At 39.9% G+C, this 18,182-nt stretch overlaps 1 long non-coding RNA gene across 2 annotated transcripts in view; it reads right to left on the bottom strand.

The window, feature by feature from the left end:
- The window catches only part of LOC115158365 (uncharacterized), a 111,567-nt gene extending 94,121 nt beyond the window's left edge, over positions 1-17,446 (bottom strand). Inside the window, exon 1 of one of the 2 annotated variants that reach the window (XR_003868661.1) lies at positions 17,301-17,446. This is a non-coding gene — a long non-coding RNA (uncharacterized LOC115158365). The remainder of the gene's footprint in view (positions 1-17,300) is intronic. The other variant, XR_003868660.1, reaches the window with a different exon arrangement.
- Positions 17,447-18,182: the final 736 nt, after the last annotated feature.

Genomic DNA, 18,182 nt, shown 5'->3' with positions numbered 1-18,182 from the left:
TACATATCCAACCTTGCTTTCGCAATACAAACAGATTTCTTCTACCCTTAGCCTGGCTTGTAGTTGGCATTTTGTACTTCCAAATACCTCTTGCCCCTCTCTAGCATACATGGGTATAGGTTAAGTCCAGGAGTCAGCAGTCTCCATTGAGTGACTATAGCTATGATTCATGAATACATCAATGAAAAGACAAGGAGGGAGAGACAGAAAGTTAAGGTCACCAAAGTAGGAATTGGAGACCAAGAGGTGTTGGGCAAACGCATATCAACATAATCAATGTCTTAAACTTCCTTGACTCTTGGCCATAGCCCTCCAGTGTATCCAATTCCACTTTGAGCCCAGAGAATCTCCCATGGAAAGTTAAAGCCCCAGACGCCAGCCCCTTTGATGGACAGCTGAATTGAAGGCAGCCACTTCTTCCAGATCACTGCCTCCAATTTTCTAAAGGTGGTAAACTTAGGAGATAGTGTCACCACCAAGTTATATGAGGATGTAGCTCAGAAGAAACACAACAACTTAACACAAACACCCTGCTTCCCCAGATATGAAATGAATTATTGACTTGATGAAGGTGTAGGGTGTTAAGATAGATCATGGATCATGGCAACAAAGGGCCAGCATAATCAGGAAGAGACAGTGCAGAAGACTTCAGGTCAGCCAATTTCCCAAGGGAGGATAGAACGTTCCTGAACCCTGATCTAACCTCCGGACAACTCCCAGCAAAACACTCATCCTCTCAATGTGAGGGAGTGCAGTGATGACATCAAAGATGAAGGCATACTTCACCTAAGAGCCTATCATTACTGTGATAAGACTATGACAGATATACCTTCAAACACCATTTTTACAGATTGAAAGACGAACAGAAGGTAAAATAATTTTACAGACACTTCTGATACATGGTTAGCAATTACTGTATACCTTACTCAATTTTAGTTTCATAGTAAAATGGATTTGTTGTGTACATACTTTTCACATCCATCAGTGAAGTGCTCTTGTATAACTTTAAAGGATGTTTGCACAATGTTTGTAATGAACACCACCAACCACACCATAAATGACAGAAACTGAACTGCATGTCCATCCACTACTTTAATCTGTATCTTATTGGAAGGGAAATGTTTGACTTCTGCAACCCTTTTTGAGTTTTGAAAGTTTGTATCATTATCGCTCAATTGACGCTCCTATGGGAAAAGAACACTCAATCATTTACTACGTTTGATTGAAACAGCTCCTTTCATCTTACCTTCGGTTTGAGGGAAAAGTAACCCTTCAACACTTTATCAGAAATATACATATTTCACAAAACTCTCCAAATCTGGCAAAGCAACAAAAGGGCTTTTTCAATAGAGGTAATGCATACAGCAGATGGCTTCTTCTCATCAGATTCTGTGATTGTTTCAGTCCGTTCTAGGATAGTTTTTTGTTGTTGGTTTTTTTCCTCTCATTACATTCACATCTGTGTGAGACTAACAGGTGTGGGGTTAAAGAGAGATACGCGACAGAAAATTGTGAGGGCTTGGAACCTAGCCCACGTAACACTATAGTAGATGAATTAGAAAGAAAATCAAACCATTTTCTGCCCACTTAAAGATGATTCTAGGCTGTCAGGGAGGGCACAGCAAATCTTTCTCAGTAGTATGTGCGAAGCACGTCAACAAATGTTTTTAATATCAATACAGACAAAATCAGGACCGTGTGCGTAAAAAGGCAAATTTCACCGTCATCAGCACTGTTTTGCTCATTGAAACTGTTCAACGGAATACACAATGCTTAGAGAGTTGCCAGCTATGCTCCATGCAACTATGCACTACAATATTACAGAAAATAATTGCTTTTAAATAGCTATGGCGCCTGTCTAGCCATTAACATTTCGGGGAAAAAACAAAAACATTGTCTGTTCTCTTCTCCTCCTTGTGTGCCAGGGCGGCCACACAGCGAAAACTAGGAAGAGGATGAAAGTTTTCATTTAATGTCACCCACTAACTGTCCCCACACCCCTCATCCCCAGTGCAACCCTCAAGGGCACCCTGCTCATACAATGTGAAGGAGATTACCACAGTAGCTAAGTGCTGTCAATGGTACACCAGAAAAGCAGAGACTTCATCTATCGTAGCAAGCTGGGTTAAAACTAAGATGTTTAATTTCTTACTTTTTATCATGACCATGCAGGCCACTGCTTCAGTTTCAAACTAGTTATTTTCACCATTCAAGTTCCAACATAAAATCTCAAGCTCCCCCAAATCTTTACTGTCTGAGTCCCAAGATGTCCCAAAAATCTGGATATTTCCAATCTTGGCTTGATGGGGTGCATGGAATTAAGAGAGGCAATTACAGAAAAATGAAATCTTGTGTTTTCTATACAAATGTGAACCAAGGGAAAGCAGATTACGATAAATCCAAACTGCCTGTGAATTCATGGGGTCCCTGAATGACAGAACTTGTTATTACTGTATGTAAACACTGCCAAGCTGATGATATTGTGGTAAAACACATCGTACATAAAACATCTCTGGACATGTTCAATTACCCAAAGCACATTAAGAGCCTCATGAACAGCAGTCAAGATTTTGGGGGATGTAATCATCTTTATACAATTATGAACAAATGCTGAAAGAATTTTGGTGATGCCAGTTTGGACAGTAAATAAGTTTGAACAATTTGAAGACCGCAGGGGCCCTTTATCAAAATCTAACATTCTTTTATTTACATATTTTTGTTTTTAAATTACCACATACTCTGCAAAACTGATATTTTACAGGCTTGCATATCGATTTTGATGGTTTTGGTCAAAGCCCGTGAATTTGCCACTAAATCATACAACTGGCATATTATCTATCACATACGATACATAATGAGTAAAATTACTTTTTGCCAAACCAAAGCCCATTTACCAGATTTTTTGGGGTGCAAATATAATTTTCTAGGTCTCATTATTCCTTTTCGCAGCACTGTCTCGGCAATGCAGGTTATTCTCACCATCTGCATTGGCAGATTAAGCTAAGGAAGCCTTCATTACCCAGCCACAGACAACGCATCATTTCTATGCGTTTCAGGCTCTGGTTGGGAGGAAGAGATTTAACCCTCCCCCCTCAACATATCAACTTGGAAGGCCATTAAAGCCTAACCATGTGAATACCACCTATTCAGGGAGAACTCATTGTTCACGCCAAGGTAAGTGAGCAAATCTTTAGACTATAATCACTACTGCACACGATACACACTGATTTGAAAAGAGGAGAGGGAGAAATTGAGAAAATAAATATTAAGATACAGAGGCCGGTCCTGCGGCTTGTGGAGATAGTGTGTGCACAGGAGCAAGTCTAATTCTCTTTCCATCTGAACCAAATTAGAAAGTATGCCAAGCAAAACGTGTAAACCTATTGATGCCTCTGGATGTATGCATGCAACCACAAAATATCCACTCTGCCATTACCAAAGGATGGCGAGGAAGGCTTGAGTCAATGAAACCCTATAGGATGAAAATAGCAAAGAACAAACAAACCCACTGGGAGAACACAAGAGGATCTCCAGCATCTATCACACATCCTGATTATGAGGCTGCAGTGATATGGGTCAAACGTTGCTCAGCAAACATTAATAAATCCCTCTAAATGGACCAGCACAATGGCCACTAGCTATGGTTTTACATTGTGTGTGTTTTAGAGACAGCCTCGCGTGTCTAAGGAGAAAGGGGTCAGCCAGTCAAATCTAATGGGTAAATATGCTATGCGACTGCATCCCCCTGTGCAGTATTGCTAATTTATCTGTCAACAATATTAATTGGGATTTTAATTTCAGTCACTTTATCAGAACAAATATGTCAAGTAATTTTAATATCCTAACTTGTTGGGTCAAAGTGATCACACAGCCAACAATACGTTTAATCCAAATAATCTTGGTAAACTCATTACAACAATACAACATTTCTAAAATGTTCTGTTAAGTTGTCATTTTATTGTGCACATTTGAACAGGTATTGGCATTAAAGACCACTTAGCAAACATGAGTTTGACTTTCAAAATTAAGGCCCTGTTTGGCTGAACTGTTCTTGTCTTCCATATGCACTACGTAAAATTGTGTGAAATTAGATGGTCATGATACATCGATACATTGTGGACAGTTGTCCTTCATAGAACTCACAGGTAGCATCATTTCCCCTCCAGCTAAAAGGACCAGTGTCAGTCAGCCGGTGGATATGATGTTGGTGTGCATTTTTACAAGCAAAAATTGTTTTCTGGCATTTCATGGGTGATAAATTATGTTAATCCTTAAGGGGCACTGGGGTGGAAATGAATGAAGTGAGAGAGAAGGCGAGATTAGCATATCCTAAATCCATTTACAGACTGGCAGTGTTTGGAGCAGGGCTCCAGTTTCACCCGTTATTATTCCATCATCGATGCTTCATTTCATCCCCACAACCACCCTCCAACCCAACCCCCAACCTCCATCCCCCCAAAACCCGTTCCCAGCCTCCACTTAAACCAGCACGCTTATTTGCTCAATATTTGTTGGATTAGTGTGAGACCTGAGGTTAGAGATTATTTGAGAATGTGACAGGAGTTCTAAAAGTATGGACATGAACTGTGCAAAACAACAGGACACAACAAAGGACTGGATCAGAAAAACACAAATGGACAACACTTGACTTGACACAACCTGACATAAAGCCTACATAATGTTATTATCAATGTAACATAAGACCAGTCATAACAGTTCATTACAGACCTAATGACAACCATACTCATGCAAAGTGTCAACCAAATTATCATGCATGGGTTGCAAAGATACCGGTAATCTACCAAAGTTACCGGAATCTTCTATATGTTTGGTAATTAGCAAGTAATCTATGGCAATCTATGGTAATTTAGGTAATTTATACTTTAATAGCTTTAAAAAAATGTATTCATATATAGTATTCATTTTTATATCTGTGTCCATATTGTCTTTGAGTTTCAAGTAGATAGACCACATGGTTAAAGAGAAAATACAATAATGAATGAAAAAAGCATCTAATCAACAATGGAATTATTTTCAATTCTCTTCCAACTATTGTCTTTTTTCACAACTGCCACCAGTTTGGCCCCAAAACATTTACAACAAAGACCTATTGACATAGTACAATAAATGAAAGTGTGTAAAACAAATATATATATATAATGGATATTTCATGCTGAAACCCTCATATTAAACACCAATGTTATTCACTATGTTGAGGTTTAAATTTAGGATAATGATTTACAACTTTGTCATTCTATTTTGTATCTTAAAATCATCTTGTTTGATTTTTAAAATATATTTTACATGTGATACCTGAAGTACCCAAAAAGGCCACAAGATGTCATCTGATAAAATTTCATATATTCCTTGAAAGATTCCAAAATTCTGGTATTTTACTGGTAAACTTAGAAAGTTTCCAGTATATCCTCCCTTTGCAACCCTACATGCATGTAACAGTTCAACCAAGACACAATATCCATGTTTATCAACTTCATAAAGTGATTCCCTATTATGGCAAATATTGTGATATACTGTATGTAAGCTATCCTCTTCTAAAAATTGCACAAAAATGTTTCCATATTCAAACCTGGTCCTTTGATGCTGCACAACTGAGTGAAAGACAAAAACCTCTTTATGTTGGAAACACATTAGAACACTACCCAGGATGAAATAGGGGCTTCAGCACCAGCAACCTCAGAGCCTGACAGAGATCAGGATGGGAGAGAAAGGAGAGAGGCACCTCTAAAAGCAAGGTGTTTCATAGGCTGGATGCCCTTATTTAGAGGCTTGTGTGAATCCATAGTCAAAAGTAATCAGCCGCGTCCCCAGACTGCTCCTCTCTTTTCCGAGGCACACAGCCAGCGAAAACATATTTCCATTTTAACGCCTTCTGATGATCAAAGCATCAGCTTAATATAATCAGCTCAAACCCATTTACTGGCGAGCCCCACCGCTGCGTCTGGGGAGCGCTTCCCTTCCCAGCCCTATCTATTCTAAAACAGGTGCTATAATAGTAAATTAATTAGGCTGAGGAGATGCACCTTGTACTCGGCTGCCGCCAGCCCCTTGTGGGTCACAGCCTCCAGGAAAATGCCATCTGGGCTGAGTTTCCCCAGGGAGGCCCGAGGGGAGGGGGATGTTGGGGGGCACACTGCCACTGACTGGACCTGCGCTTGACTGTGGAGGTTTTTACATGACAATTAACCCTATTAGCCTTTCGCTTACTGTGTATTTGCTTCTGTATTATTTTATCCTTGAGGGGGGTGTTGGTGGTGGTGGTGGTGAAGGGGGAGGGGGGTGTTATAGCACCTCAACATGTCGGCTTCCGCAAATGTTTACAGATTGTGGCAGCTGCTACGCATGAGAATGCCAGAGGGGCAGCGACCTTGGCTGTACGATTGACATCTTGCAAAGTAACTGCAACCTCTCATACAGCTAATTTATTCCCACAGAGGGTTCAGTCTGCTACAGTGGGAGAAGATCACCATTGTCCAGAGGGGAAGATATTACAGTGCCACAAAAGAGAGTCGGGAGGTCGAAGAGCCTTATTTACCAACCAACCTGCGCCTGTGCTCAGGCTGCCCATCACATATCCCACTAGCCGATAAAACTCAAGGTTATTTAGGCAGATGAAAACAAGAGTCAAGGGTGCTCCATGGCACATTCGCATGAGGACAGCTTTTAATTGCCTAAAAGATCTCTTCGGCTCCAGAGACGGATGTGGATGTGGCAACCGTCTGATCTTAAAGCACCCACGCAGCTCTGCTCCGCTGAGGCTGGCTAAGCTAATAGCATGTAGCACTGGAAAATGTGAGGAAGGGTTTGACTCCTGAGCCTGAAATCTGAGCGTCAGGTTGTTTTCAAGTCCCTATCTCCCCATGAAATAGGGAAAAAATGAGAAAACCCTGCTTAATGAGGTAAAAAGCCGTTAAAATTTATGCTTACAGGATTGCCCGGTGACTTTTGATGTAATTACTTGGGGAGCCAAGGGCCCCCGAGGAAACGGAGGCAAGGTGCTGACGGTAAAGATGAGACTGTGAGAGGAGGGGCAGATTAATTAAAATGCAAAACAAGTTGAAATAACTTAAAAATAAAGAAAAACCCCACCAAGTGGTGAAGACAGAGATGTGAGATCACAGTCTCATTACTTTAAAACACAATAGAGCACTGAAAGCTAAAGCGATTAGCTGTGCATTTTGTTTTCCTCTTCCCTCTGCCCCCTCCTCCTCTCTAAGGATGGGAGTCCCCATCGTTTGCCACACAGATTTTGTGATTAATCAAACGTGTGGGGGAAAGGGAGCTGGAGAGTGAGCTGGAGAAGGAGTAGGGCCAACAGAGGGCCCCAGCCAGAGCAGTGCGCCTGAGGGGCTCTGGGAACCCCTCGTCTCCGGGCCTCGGGTCCTGGGATCAGCTTCCACAAATATTGGGATTTGATGGGAAGCTGGGCGGTAAGCCCCGAGCAGATGGTCCATGATGTTCAGTTAAGACCGCAATTGATTTGAGGAAACAGATATCCCCCCTCCTCGTTAAGTTGAAAGTACCTCTGGGACGGCAGTCAAGTGCTTTTCTAACCTCTGCCGTCAAAACCAGAGAGCGGCAAACAGACAAGCAGCAACTCGCCAACTCTCCAGCAGGGAGAGCAGGGAGAGGGGCTGCTCAACCCCCTGATCCCCTTAATAATGGGGGCCTGGCAGAGGGTGGAAATTACCCCTCTCCAAGAGGAGCCAGGCAGATTCAGCCAAACGGGGTTAATCTGGAGAAGAGTGTAGTTGCTTGACCTTATCTTAACCTGGTTCATGGAAGTTCCAACTTGAACTTGAAAGAGTTACATGGCTACTGCGATGAGCGGAATCGGGGGGATCAATTGAATTCAAATCAACAAAAGTGTCTCTCCAGTCATGGTTACAGATAAACCCATAATGTAGGCGATCAGATAAGAGCACAGATGAGAATCACCAGAGATGTTCTCTTGCATGTAGCATATGTTAAGGGTTCAGCTCAGTTCAGAGTTTTGAAATAGAATATGCAACAGAGGCATTTGAAGTATAATACAGTAATACATGGTGCTATATAGATAAATGAAATGACTGAAATGAAATAAACTGAATCAACCACTACCAAGAACAAGTAAAATGATAACGACTGTATAATCAACAGAACTATCCTTATTATCTGTGCAATACAACTCCAACTTTGACTTAGAATAAGAGGCACTTTTTTGTCCTAAAATATAAACACCAACGTTTTAAAGTGGATATAGCAAAATTATAATTATGGTGATATTTGCAAATATTATTCCTCACTGTGTTTCTGGGCACACATACTGCAGCTTGTCAAGATCAATTAATCACAATCACTATCTGAAAGAATTCTATTAATAAAAAAACAAACAAACAATCATTTAAGAATAAGAATAAAAAACATCTTTACAGTGTACAGGTGAACTGGAAAGCTACAGTGAAAGGTAACAATGAGAGGCAGAGCTGGTCAGAAACCATGTGCTGAGAGCCGGCTGCAGGGCGGCAGTACACTGAGGCCTCTCCGCTCATTGTTCACAGGATCTGCTGCTCTCTCGCTGTCTATGGCACACCTCTGGAAAAGCCGCCGGCACATCCGGCTGGAGAACCCTGAAGCACTGGAATGGGGTAAGAAATTATGCATTTTTCTCTACACTGTTAGATTTGGATTTAGTACTTTTGCTTGAGTGTACGACTTGACTGGGAGTGGAAATAAAATGTAGAGAAATCAAAAATTCAACATTCAACTGGAGGATACATATTTTTCTAACTGGATTGTTATTTGAGACAGTCACTCCACCTTGATAATAAGCAAGAAATTAAAAAGAAAATAAGTTTACAATGTGTTTTAATACCTTTAACAAAAACAATGTTATTACATTTTAGGGTCTTTTGAAGCTTTCAAGGTAAATCTATTTATAGAGGCACTGCAATATGCATAAAAAAGTATTGTAATTAAAATAGTGAAGGGTAATATACTAAAATCTATAAAACTAGTATTATCTGTAAACACGTATATTAATTTATGCATGGTAAGTAACCTATACATTGAGCAGTGTGCCTTGGTAGCACTGCTGACTGACAGCCCTGCTACAATGATTCTGAGGCTCTCCTAAATTTGCAGTCTTGATTTAAAATATATATTTGTGTTAATAATCAGAGAGATGATCTTTCGAGAGGTGCATGGATATTAAAAGCTGCCGTTTTAAGAGGGAGCAGGTTGGTCTATAATCAATGATCTTTCTGGAGCCACACATTATTAATTGCCTAAAATGATAGGCTTCCATCAATACATCCTTATATTAAAACATCTTTTGGTGCCACTTTCTTCTCTTCTTCTATTCAATCAAATCATCTCAACAGCTGCCCTCCTTCGGGAGTTATTGTGGTAAGTCTTTTGTGTTTCAATGTTACAAATTAGACTTCAAGCTTAATTTTGAAGAAAGCTCAAAAACTTGAGGCACAGAGAGTCCCCATTGTTCTACAGTAGATCTGAAGATTATCACTGAGCAAAGTTACACATTTCAAAAGCACGGAATATAATATTTTCTTGTAGATATAAAATAATATTGTAGATACTACAATATCAGTATTTATAGTCTCTTTAAAAAACATTTTTTATATAATTCAACATATATACATATTAAGGGTCTCCTACAATTATATTGACAGTACATCATAGAGATTAGTATATATGCCTACAGTATACAATAAGTATAACTATCTTTCATAGTGTTGCAATTATATACATTTTTAACTTAATCATTCAAGTCAACCCTGCATTTGTCTACAAAAACATTATGCCAATTCAACCTAGACAACTCTTAATATAAAGGAAAATACAGGAGATACACAACTGTGGGGAGTTTAGTCCTTTATCGGGAAACAGAGTAAAAGGTCTAGAAGGGCCAGTTTGTTATACAGACAAGAGATGGAAATTGCCACTGGAGAAAATGAGGGTTATTCAGTGTTCCAATAAGCACCTATTTTCTCCTGGTCCTATAGCGGCCTTCTCACACGTCCTAAATCATCATTTAATTACAGTGTGAAGGGTGACTGTCAAAGGGTGCCTGTAGGAAGGAGCATGCTACTGCCCAGTACAAAGCCAGACATTACAAAGGTTTGAAAAGGTCCAAAGTCAGTATGTAAGATGAACCCCTCTTTAATTGTAGAAAATAAAGTGTGATATTATTCAGATAACTTAATATTGATATATTTATAGGTCATCAATATTATCCCTTACATTAAATGTCTTGTTCAATAAATCAAATGACAGAGAGATATGATTAAGTACGATCAATCAAATAATGGGATACAATGGGACTTAGCGCCATAGAACAATTTACAGCACGTTTTCCCAGTCATGATATACTTTGTCTCACGATGTCCAGTTCTTTGAAGACAACTGAGTGATGCTAGTGCATAAGGAAAAGTTTTCTCTTCAAATGAAATATTTCAAGAGGATATAATTAGATTGTGCCTCTTAGAACATTTTGCACACAATTAAATATTTTTTGTTGTTAGAAAGATCATATCAAAAGGTATGACTTGGTACATTAAGGTGTTTGCCTACATTAATACAAATATTGCTTACTCTTTTGCCTAGGATATATATTTTTTGTCAATACTGAAGAAAAAAAAATGTATCCATTAAAAGAATGTCAAAAACAAATGAGACATATTCTGCACTATCTTGACGTGAACTGTTCTGTGTTGCAGATTGGGGGGACTAGTGATGAAGACTACAGGATGCCTATCCACCGTGGCCTAGTGTTTTGATGCCATCTATTGGAATAATTGACCAATTTATCAAGGGGAGTATACAGAGTGACTACCAACTGAAATGCTTTCTATCCTCATAATAGAAGTGGTCAATTATTAATATATCAGTTACAATTACTAAATTCTACCCAACAAACATTGAGTAAACATTCAGCTAATTTTGATATCAGAATGATTATATCTCAACTACTTCTACCAAGTCAAATTTCAAATGATGAAATGGTGATATGATCGTGAACTAGAGATATCTTGATTTTGCATGATGCCAGGTGTTTTTATAAAGTAAAACAATGGTTTGGATCAATACAAAGCATATCTCTTTTCTCCCAAACATTGGAAATCACAGAGAACGAAAATGAAATACAAAGTGGATGGTTTCCTGTATTAAACAAAGGTTGAACTTTTTATAAATGTAAACATGATATGAATAATGTAATAACAATAAAGATACTGTACATTTGAACGATATCACAAGATACTTCAATTCTTTATGCACATATATGTCGCTCCAACAAATTGGGTCAACTCTTGGGTTCACCAGTATACGGTCTATAGTTTACCCACCACTGTTGAACAGCACATAATACTTAATGTATCATTGTTTTAGAAATCTTATCTCCCTCTACTCTAATCTTACTGCAGGGGGCACTGCATCCAAACAAATACACAGTTCTCAACTCATCCCACTCACTTCAATTACTCCTGATTAAAGACATCTGTTCCCTGGGAAAGCCCTCCTATCAGTCCAAACAGGAACCACGGGACAAACTCATTGGAATGCCTTCGAAACCAATGTAAGAGTTAAGTCAAGATCAAGGCAAAGAAGAACTTGCTCAGATTTATGGAAATATCTGACATGCCATTTGTGGATGATCGCAGCACATATGGGAAGGATGAGGTTTTCTATGCAACAATTGTGTGCAAATAAACCACCCATGGACATCAGTAGAATTGTTACTGCCGGGTGGAATGTTGCACTCACATTTAATAGCAGTGGTTCTGATGACCCTCTTGGTCTGGAGAAGGCCATGAGCAAGGAAGGCTTCACTACGTTCTCCCTGTCCCTGTACACACACTCTTTCCATCATCACACCTTCTCAATGGCCTAACAGGGGCCACACAGGGCAAAGGGTTCATTTGATAATTGACTAAATCCTAGGACTAATTCCAGGGAATCTCTCTTCTGCCACTGGGATCGATCTGACCTCAAATCGTGGGGAGGATCTGGCCTCCATCAGAAGGACATTTTCCATCCATCACATGCTGATAGAGGCTTGACATTAATTGGACTAAAAAGCAGCCGAGCTCTGGGGGAGGCTGCTACTGTGCTGCTACACAGCCATGTGTGAAGTGGGCCACTCTGAAGTGGCCTTGAGAGGGTGACAGAGAGAGACAGCAAATTACAGTCTACTGATTCAGCCCAAGAGGACATCATAAAACAAGTCTGTCAGTTAGCCTGTTAGTGCCTGCAACAATGAACGTGTCTACAGACTTCTATGGATGGAATTTAAATGGAAACCACCATAGCAATGCGTACACAGTGTCTTTGTTCACAAACTACTGCCCATGAACACATCTGATGCCTCTTCTCCAAATTTCCAAATACATGATCGGGACTTCTGGTAAGATACTCTTACTGTACCTGTGTGAATGCAGCATAACAATCTAAATCCTTCATTGTTTGTAAGAACAATGTACAAAACAAAAACATAACTGAGAAAGAAGAATCCTTTAGTTGATGTTTAATCATTTGACCAAAGTCCATTTAAAGCGGCAATCCACAGATGCTGCATCCATTTTTGGACTTATAAATGAATGATAAGTTCTCATTGATTCTTGAAGAATATAAACACCTCATGAACTTAGTTTAACTGTCTTACCCCATTAGAACCCAAAATATATGCTTGTTTTACTCCAATGTTTGTAAACAATGCAAATGTAAACAAACACAGCATAGTCTCAAGACATGGTTAAAAGTGTCATTTTGATATCATATATGGTCAGTCCTTGCGTCCACAGCTCTGTCTATGAATTTGAGTGGTTACATTTCTCCAGCCTAATTCTTCAGCTTTTTACCGAAACAGTGGCGGGGAATACATTATTATTATTGTTTCAACTGCAGATTGCCCCTTTAAGTGGATTCTGTCATCTTTTCAGCACCCCAAATGACAAAGTGGATTTTTTTGTATTTTCTCACTTCAGCACTTACTTTAGAAAGTACATCTTAAAGTGGTTAGAGAGAAATCATGTAACTCTTCCTAGATGTAGCCATCCACAGTCATCTAAAAAGGTCTTAACGATCAATGTAAGCAAAAAGTACGTTCACATTCCTGCAGCCGATGTGAAAACCTGTCCACAATATTGAGACACATCCAAGTGCATTTCGACAGAGCAGATATTCATCTTTTTCCCTCAAACAGATGGCTGTGCTCATTGTGCTGCTGTCACCAGCGACTAAGATTTATGACAGACAATTACAGCGTCTGCCGTTAGCAGCCTCATAATCAGCGCTATTATTTATAGATTGGAGCAATAAATTGACTGCTACTGCTGTTTATTGGATGTAAGGCCTTTTGGACAAATGCTCCCCTTGCTGTCTTCACTCAGTATGGCAGCTCTTAATGGCTTGGAACTGTGACCTCTCAGAGGGGGAAAACACGATGGGAGGATACAGTAAAAAGCAAAAGTGACCAATTATTCATGAGTGATGCCTTCCCATTTTCAGCTGTCAGTTTGTACACATTACGTCTGGATCTATTCTTCTCCTCTCTAAATAACAGGCTGATGTTCGTCAGTCACAGTATGCAAAGACCACAGAAAGCAGAGCAGTTTAAGATAACTAGCGACATCCAGCTGAATGGGGGGAAACAGTGCATTACATTCACAAAAATATGTTTGTTGTTGTCTGGGATCATAACGACACAGCCAGCAAAGGTGCTACAATTTAAAAAAACACAGACACAAATAAAAGATAGAACAGAAAGAGCTCTGGGTTTTCAGGGGATAATAACTCCAATTTCCCCTGTGGGCCCCTATGGCACAGCGTTTACATGTGGTAGATAAGTGTCAGTCAGCACCCCTGAGTTGTTAATGGCCTCGTTTGACCACCTGCAATGATCTGCTGTGCCAGAGCAGATTGGCAGAAAGAATAAGCTAGCTCACATATCCTGCTTTCACAGGATTCAGCACCTGCCATGACACACACACGCGTGCACGCCAAACGCATACACATTCTCACAGCTTCAGCACCCAAACTAGAGTTTTTAGAGACAAGGAAAAAGGAAACTTTGTAAGACTACTAGGGGGGGGGGGGAATCTGTTGTGTACAATGAAAAGGGACAGAGAAGTATTGGACAAAAGCAGCTGTATGAGCTAATTATAAAAAGCAGCCATGATCCTGCGAACAGTTTTTATTTTATTTATTTTTGTACTTTTGCAATACTGTGGATGATTGCCCTCTTCACAATGAGGCTGGATTAGAACCCACAATATATGCTTGTTTTACTCCAATGTTTGTAAACAATGCAAATGTAAACAAACACAGCATAGTCTCAAGACATGGTTAAAAGTATAATTTTGATATCATGGATGGCCAGTCCTTGCGTCCACAGCTCTGTCTATGAATTTGAGTGGTTACATTTCTCAAGACCCATTCCTAAGCTTTTTACCCAAACAGTGGCACATTGTTATTGTTTCAGCTGCAGATTGCAGTCATGGCCCTGCAAATAGTTTTATTTTTTATTTTTTTGCACTTTTGCAATACTGTGGATGATTGCCCTCTTCACAATGAGACTGGATTATTTTTTCACATTCCAATAAAATTGTAAAAATCCAGCTCTTAACAGTAGTTAGTTTTGACTGCGTGGGAATATCTTATATGGGTAACCCAGTGCAGTTCCACGAAATCAACAATGGCCAACCTTTTGTAGGAATTACTATGGTACTTTAAGGCAAGTCTTCTAAGGCTCTAGTCAACAGCAGCGTATGTTTCCCTGGGCAGCTCACAATCTAACTTTCTGGTTCTGTTTTACTATGGTGGAAATCCTGTCCTGTGGAGTCATAGGCCCTCTATCAGCCTTGGCTGAAGCCTGCTGGAAAACCTAGATTGAGGTCTTAATTCTCAAGTGTCTCCTCGACATCTGGTAATATAGTTTTTAAATCCTTCATTTACATTAGAAGATTAAGACAAGACAGACTTTTGAGAGGTCTTTAACCATATTAGTTGCAGCTTTCTCTGGCGCAAGATGGAGTTGCTGACTTTAAAATCAAGTTTTGGGTCTCCTTTGCTTGGGTTTGTCCATAAACCGTTTTAATTTCCTGTATCAGAACTAGCAGGTGTTTAAGACTTCATTATTCCACCAAGCTTTTAAGACAAAGTGGTCTCATGTTAATCCTACATGGAAATTAAACCCATTAAGATATTCAAATGAAGGAATACCAGCTATGATAACCCTGCCCACATATTAACACATACATGCACAGTGTGCGCAAAGTTCACTGGTCTCCATTGCATGTCACCTCGCCCTATTAACACCACCGGGAAGGGCAGTCATATTCACACTCAGTTCAGTCACTCGTTGCATGTCATTAATTGCACTGGTTAGTGCAGCGTACGGGTGACTCCCTCTCTGAGTGCCCAGGGGTCAGTTAGCTAACTACAGGCCTGGCTCAGCCTCAGAGTAGGCCTAATGACAGGGTCTGTGGGTACCAGGGTGGAAGAGCGGCCCTATCATCTCTGACTGGCAGGCCCCCAGCTCAATGGGCTCTAATTGCCGGTCAGCGTCGCCCCTCCACTCCTCCAGCTCAGCAGCAAGTCCTCCTCCCACTTTACCACGCCATTAAGTTCCTCTTGTTGGAGGGCCTGAGGAAAGCTCATACACCCAGCATAATGGAGACAGATTTATCCCTCAACCTTATTTCTGATGTATTCCAGTGTAATTACAAAGACTTAGGTAATTGCTTGCAAAGCATCAAACTGACCACATTAATATGATCATTTGTACAGTAAAGAGGTTACGTTTTATCACATTACGCAAGTAAGTGACCACCCAAAAAATACTATTCCTCCATAATCTTTTCTATGTTATCTGTTTTGACAGAAAAGTACAAGGTATGAATGAAACTCCATTTACTCCCTCACAGGAACACTGGCTGTTATAGAATACTACCAAATCTATGCTAACACCCCCAAAACCTACATATCTCTAATATAAAACACTGGAAATGACCCACACAGTAAGCATACACATAACATAGTATTATGTCAACTGAACAGAAAACTATTCCAGAAAAAAACGATGCTTAAAAGATTTAGAAGACAGGGCTTCAAAATAGACGTGTATCATATCATAATACAGACAAAATGCAGTGGTATTTAATCCCTGCTATAACCTACATATGGCTTCTCACAGTCACACACAAGCCTAAATGGGAAGTCTAGTAACAATCAATGCAGCGATGCATACTGGCTGCCTGACTGACTTCTTTCCCCAAAGACTGTAAGATTCCCTTGCTAGTATTGGTTGACTGATTAAATATTCTTTTGAAATGGAATTTTACCAAGTTTTTTGTTCCAGTGCAAATTCTGACATTTCAATCTGCCAAGTGAGAAATCAACTCATTTGAATATTACTTGCTTGTCTATTGTCAACTGAGAATATAGAGGTGGAAATTACACATATGAAACCCTTTGCAGATATGAGAAAATAGTTTCTCAAAAAGTTTCCAACTTTTTAAACATGAAAATACTCAAGAAATGCTGTGTGCATAGGCATATGATTAACACATTCGTTCATGTCTTGAGAAGACACTTGAGCCAATTCACTTGAGGGAAGCTGAAAGGCAGCACCATAAGAAACAAAACAGTCAGTTGGACACCTGGACAGTATCCGACAACCACAACAATCTCAGACTAATTGTCAAAGAAGACTGCTAAAACAATAATAATGTTAATTTTACATTATTCATATACAATTTAATTTGTGACATTCCTTGATATCTTTATAGAATGATATGTCATTATATCTTTACAAAATCACAGAAGCTATATCATCAACTTTCACACAGGTGAGTCTTCTATAAACTATTTGTGTTTCTCCTCTCATCGGTTAGTAACAAGGATGCTAATTACATCATTACAACTCATTTGTAAGTGCTGCAGTGATGTTGTGCCTTGCCCCTGAGACAGCAGGCTAGCATGCCCTGGGGGGCTTGCCTTAACTTGCCTTCATCTGCCTCCATTCGCGTTTCCATGAAGATACTTAAAGCCTATAGACCTTGTACAGAAGAAGCCTATATTCTGTTCTGAGTTTCAGGCATCAACTCAGTTCCATACTTTACATTATGGACCTGGCTCATTGTCTAATACCTGTACTGTGCAGTGAAAAGAGCCCAGAAGCTTTAAAAATTAAAAAGTAATATCCCTGTCAGTCAATGTAAATAGCTACAAAACTAAGGATGCCCAGAAAGATGCATAGCAAGCAGGGAAAGAGGACAACTCACCTTCTGAGAGGTATTCCATTGCCTGTCGACTGAAGGAAAAACAACCGGGGAACTCCAGTCTTCAGTGAAAGCTCCTCATCATACCAAGCAGAATAAGAGAACCATGCTCCACTCCCACTTCTTCTGTGGCGGATTGAGCATGACACAAGGGCCGCCTAGAGAGAGAAGGTAGAAAAATTAAAGCTGGGGCTATTCGCACTACCTGGAACTCGTCTTCACCATTTCACCCCGAAGATGGTAGACTGTGGATGCCTGGCTTGGCACTCCACACAAAACAAACACACAGGGTTTTCAGCACTGTAACCCTGAGTCGGGCCCTGCCTTTGAAATGCTTTCTACCCCACAACACAAGGCGGCTTTCATTATCTTCGCAGTCACAGCAAGGCCTAGCTTTAAAAGCTACTGATTTCTTTTTTCCTTTAGCCTCCCACACAAAGGAAGGGCATTTTGTAAATGACTTGCTCGTTTCAGACCAACAAAAGGTACTTTCATTGAAAACCCCCCATTTGATTTTGCTCAAATTTGATTACAAGGATTGAAAAACTAGAAGAAAAAGGAGGAAATAAAAAAACAGATGGCGTCCTCATTCAGCGCTCTGAAAGGATTTATCTGTGTGCCTTTATAAACTGTGGCAATACAAAGCGTTTCAGTTGGCTAAAAAAAGATCTTGACAAAATTATTGGTTTGCTGACATGAGCAACTCAAATAAAATACTTTTTCTCTCCCACTGTCTTTCAGTGAATCGCCTTCCTAGATCAAAATAATGGAGATTAGGTATTTCATTAGAAATTATAGTTGGATATGAAGTAGGCTGTCATATTAATAGCAACCTGCCCATGGCCTTCAGTGTGTGCTATTCACCTAGACAATAGAGAGAGAGAG

Source organism: Salmo trutta, chromosome 22 (assembly GCF_901001165.1).
Source record: "Salmo trutta chromosome 22, fSalTru1.1, whole genome shotgun sequence".
Taxonomy (NCBI): Eukaryota; Metazoa; Chordata; class Actinopteri; order Salmoniformes; family Salmonidae; genus Salmo; species Salmo trutta.
This window is presented reverse-complemented; position numbering and strand designations above follow the sequence as displayed.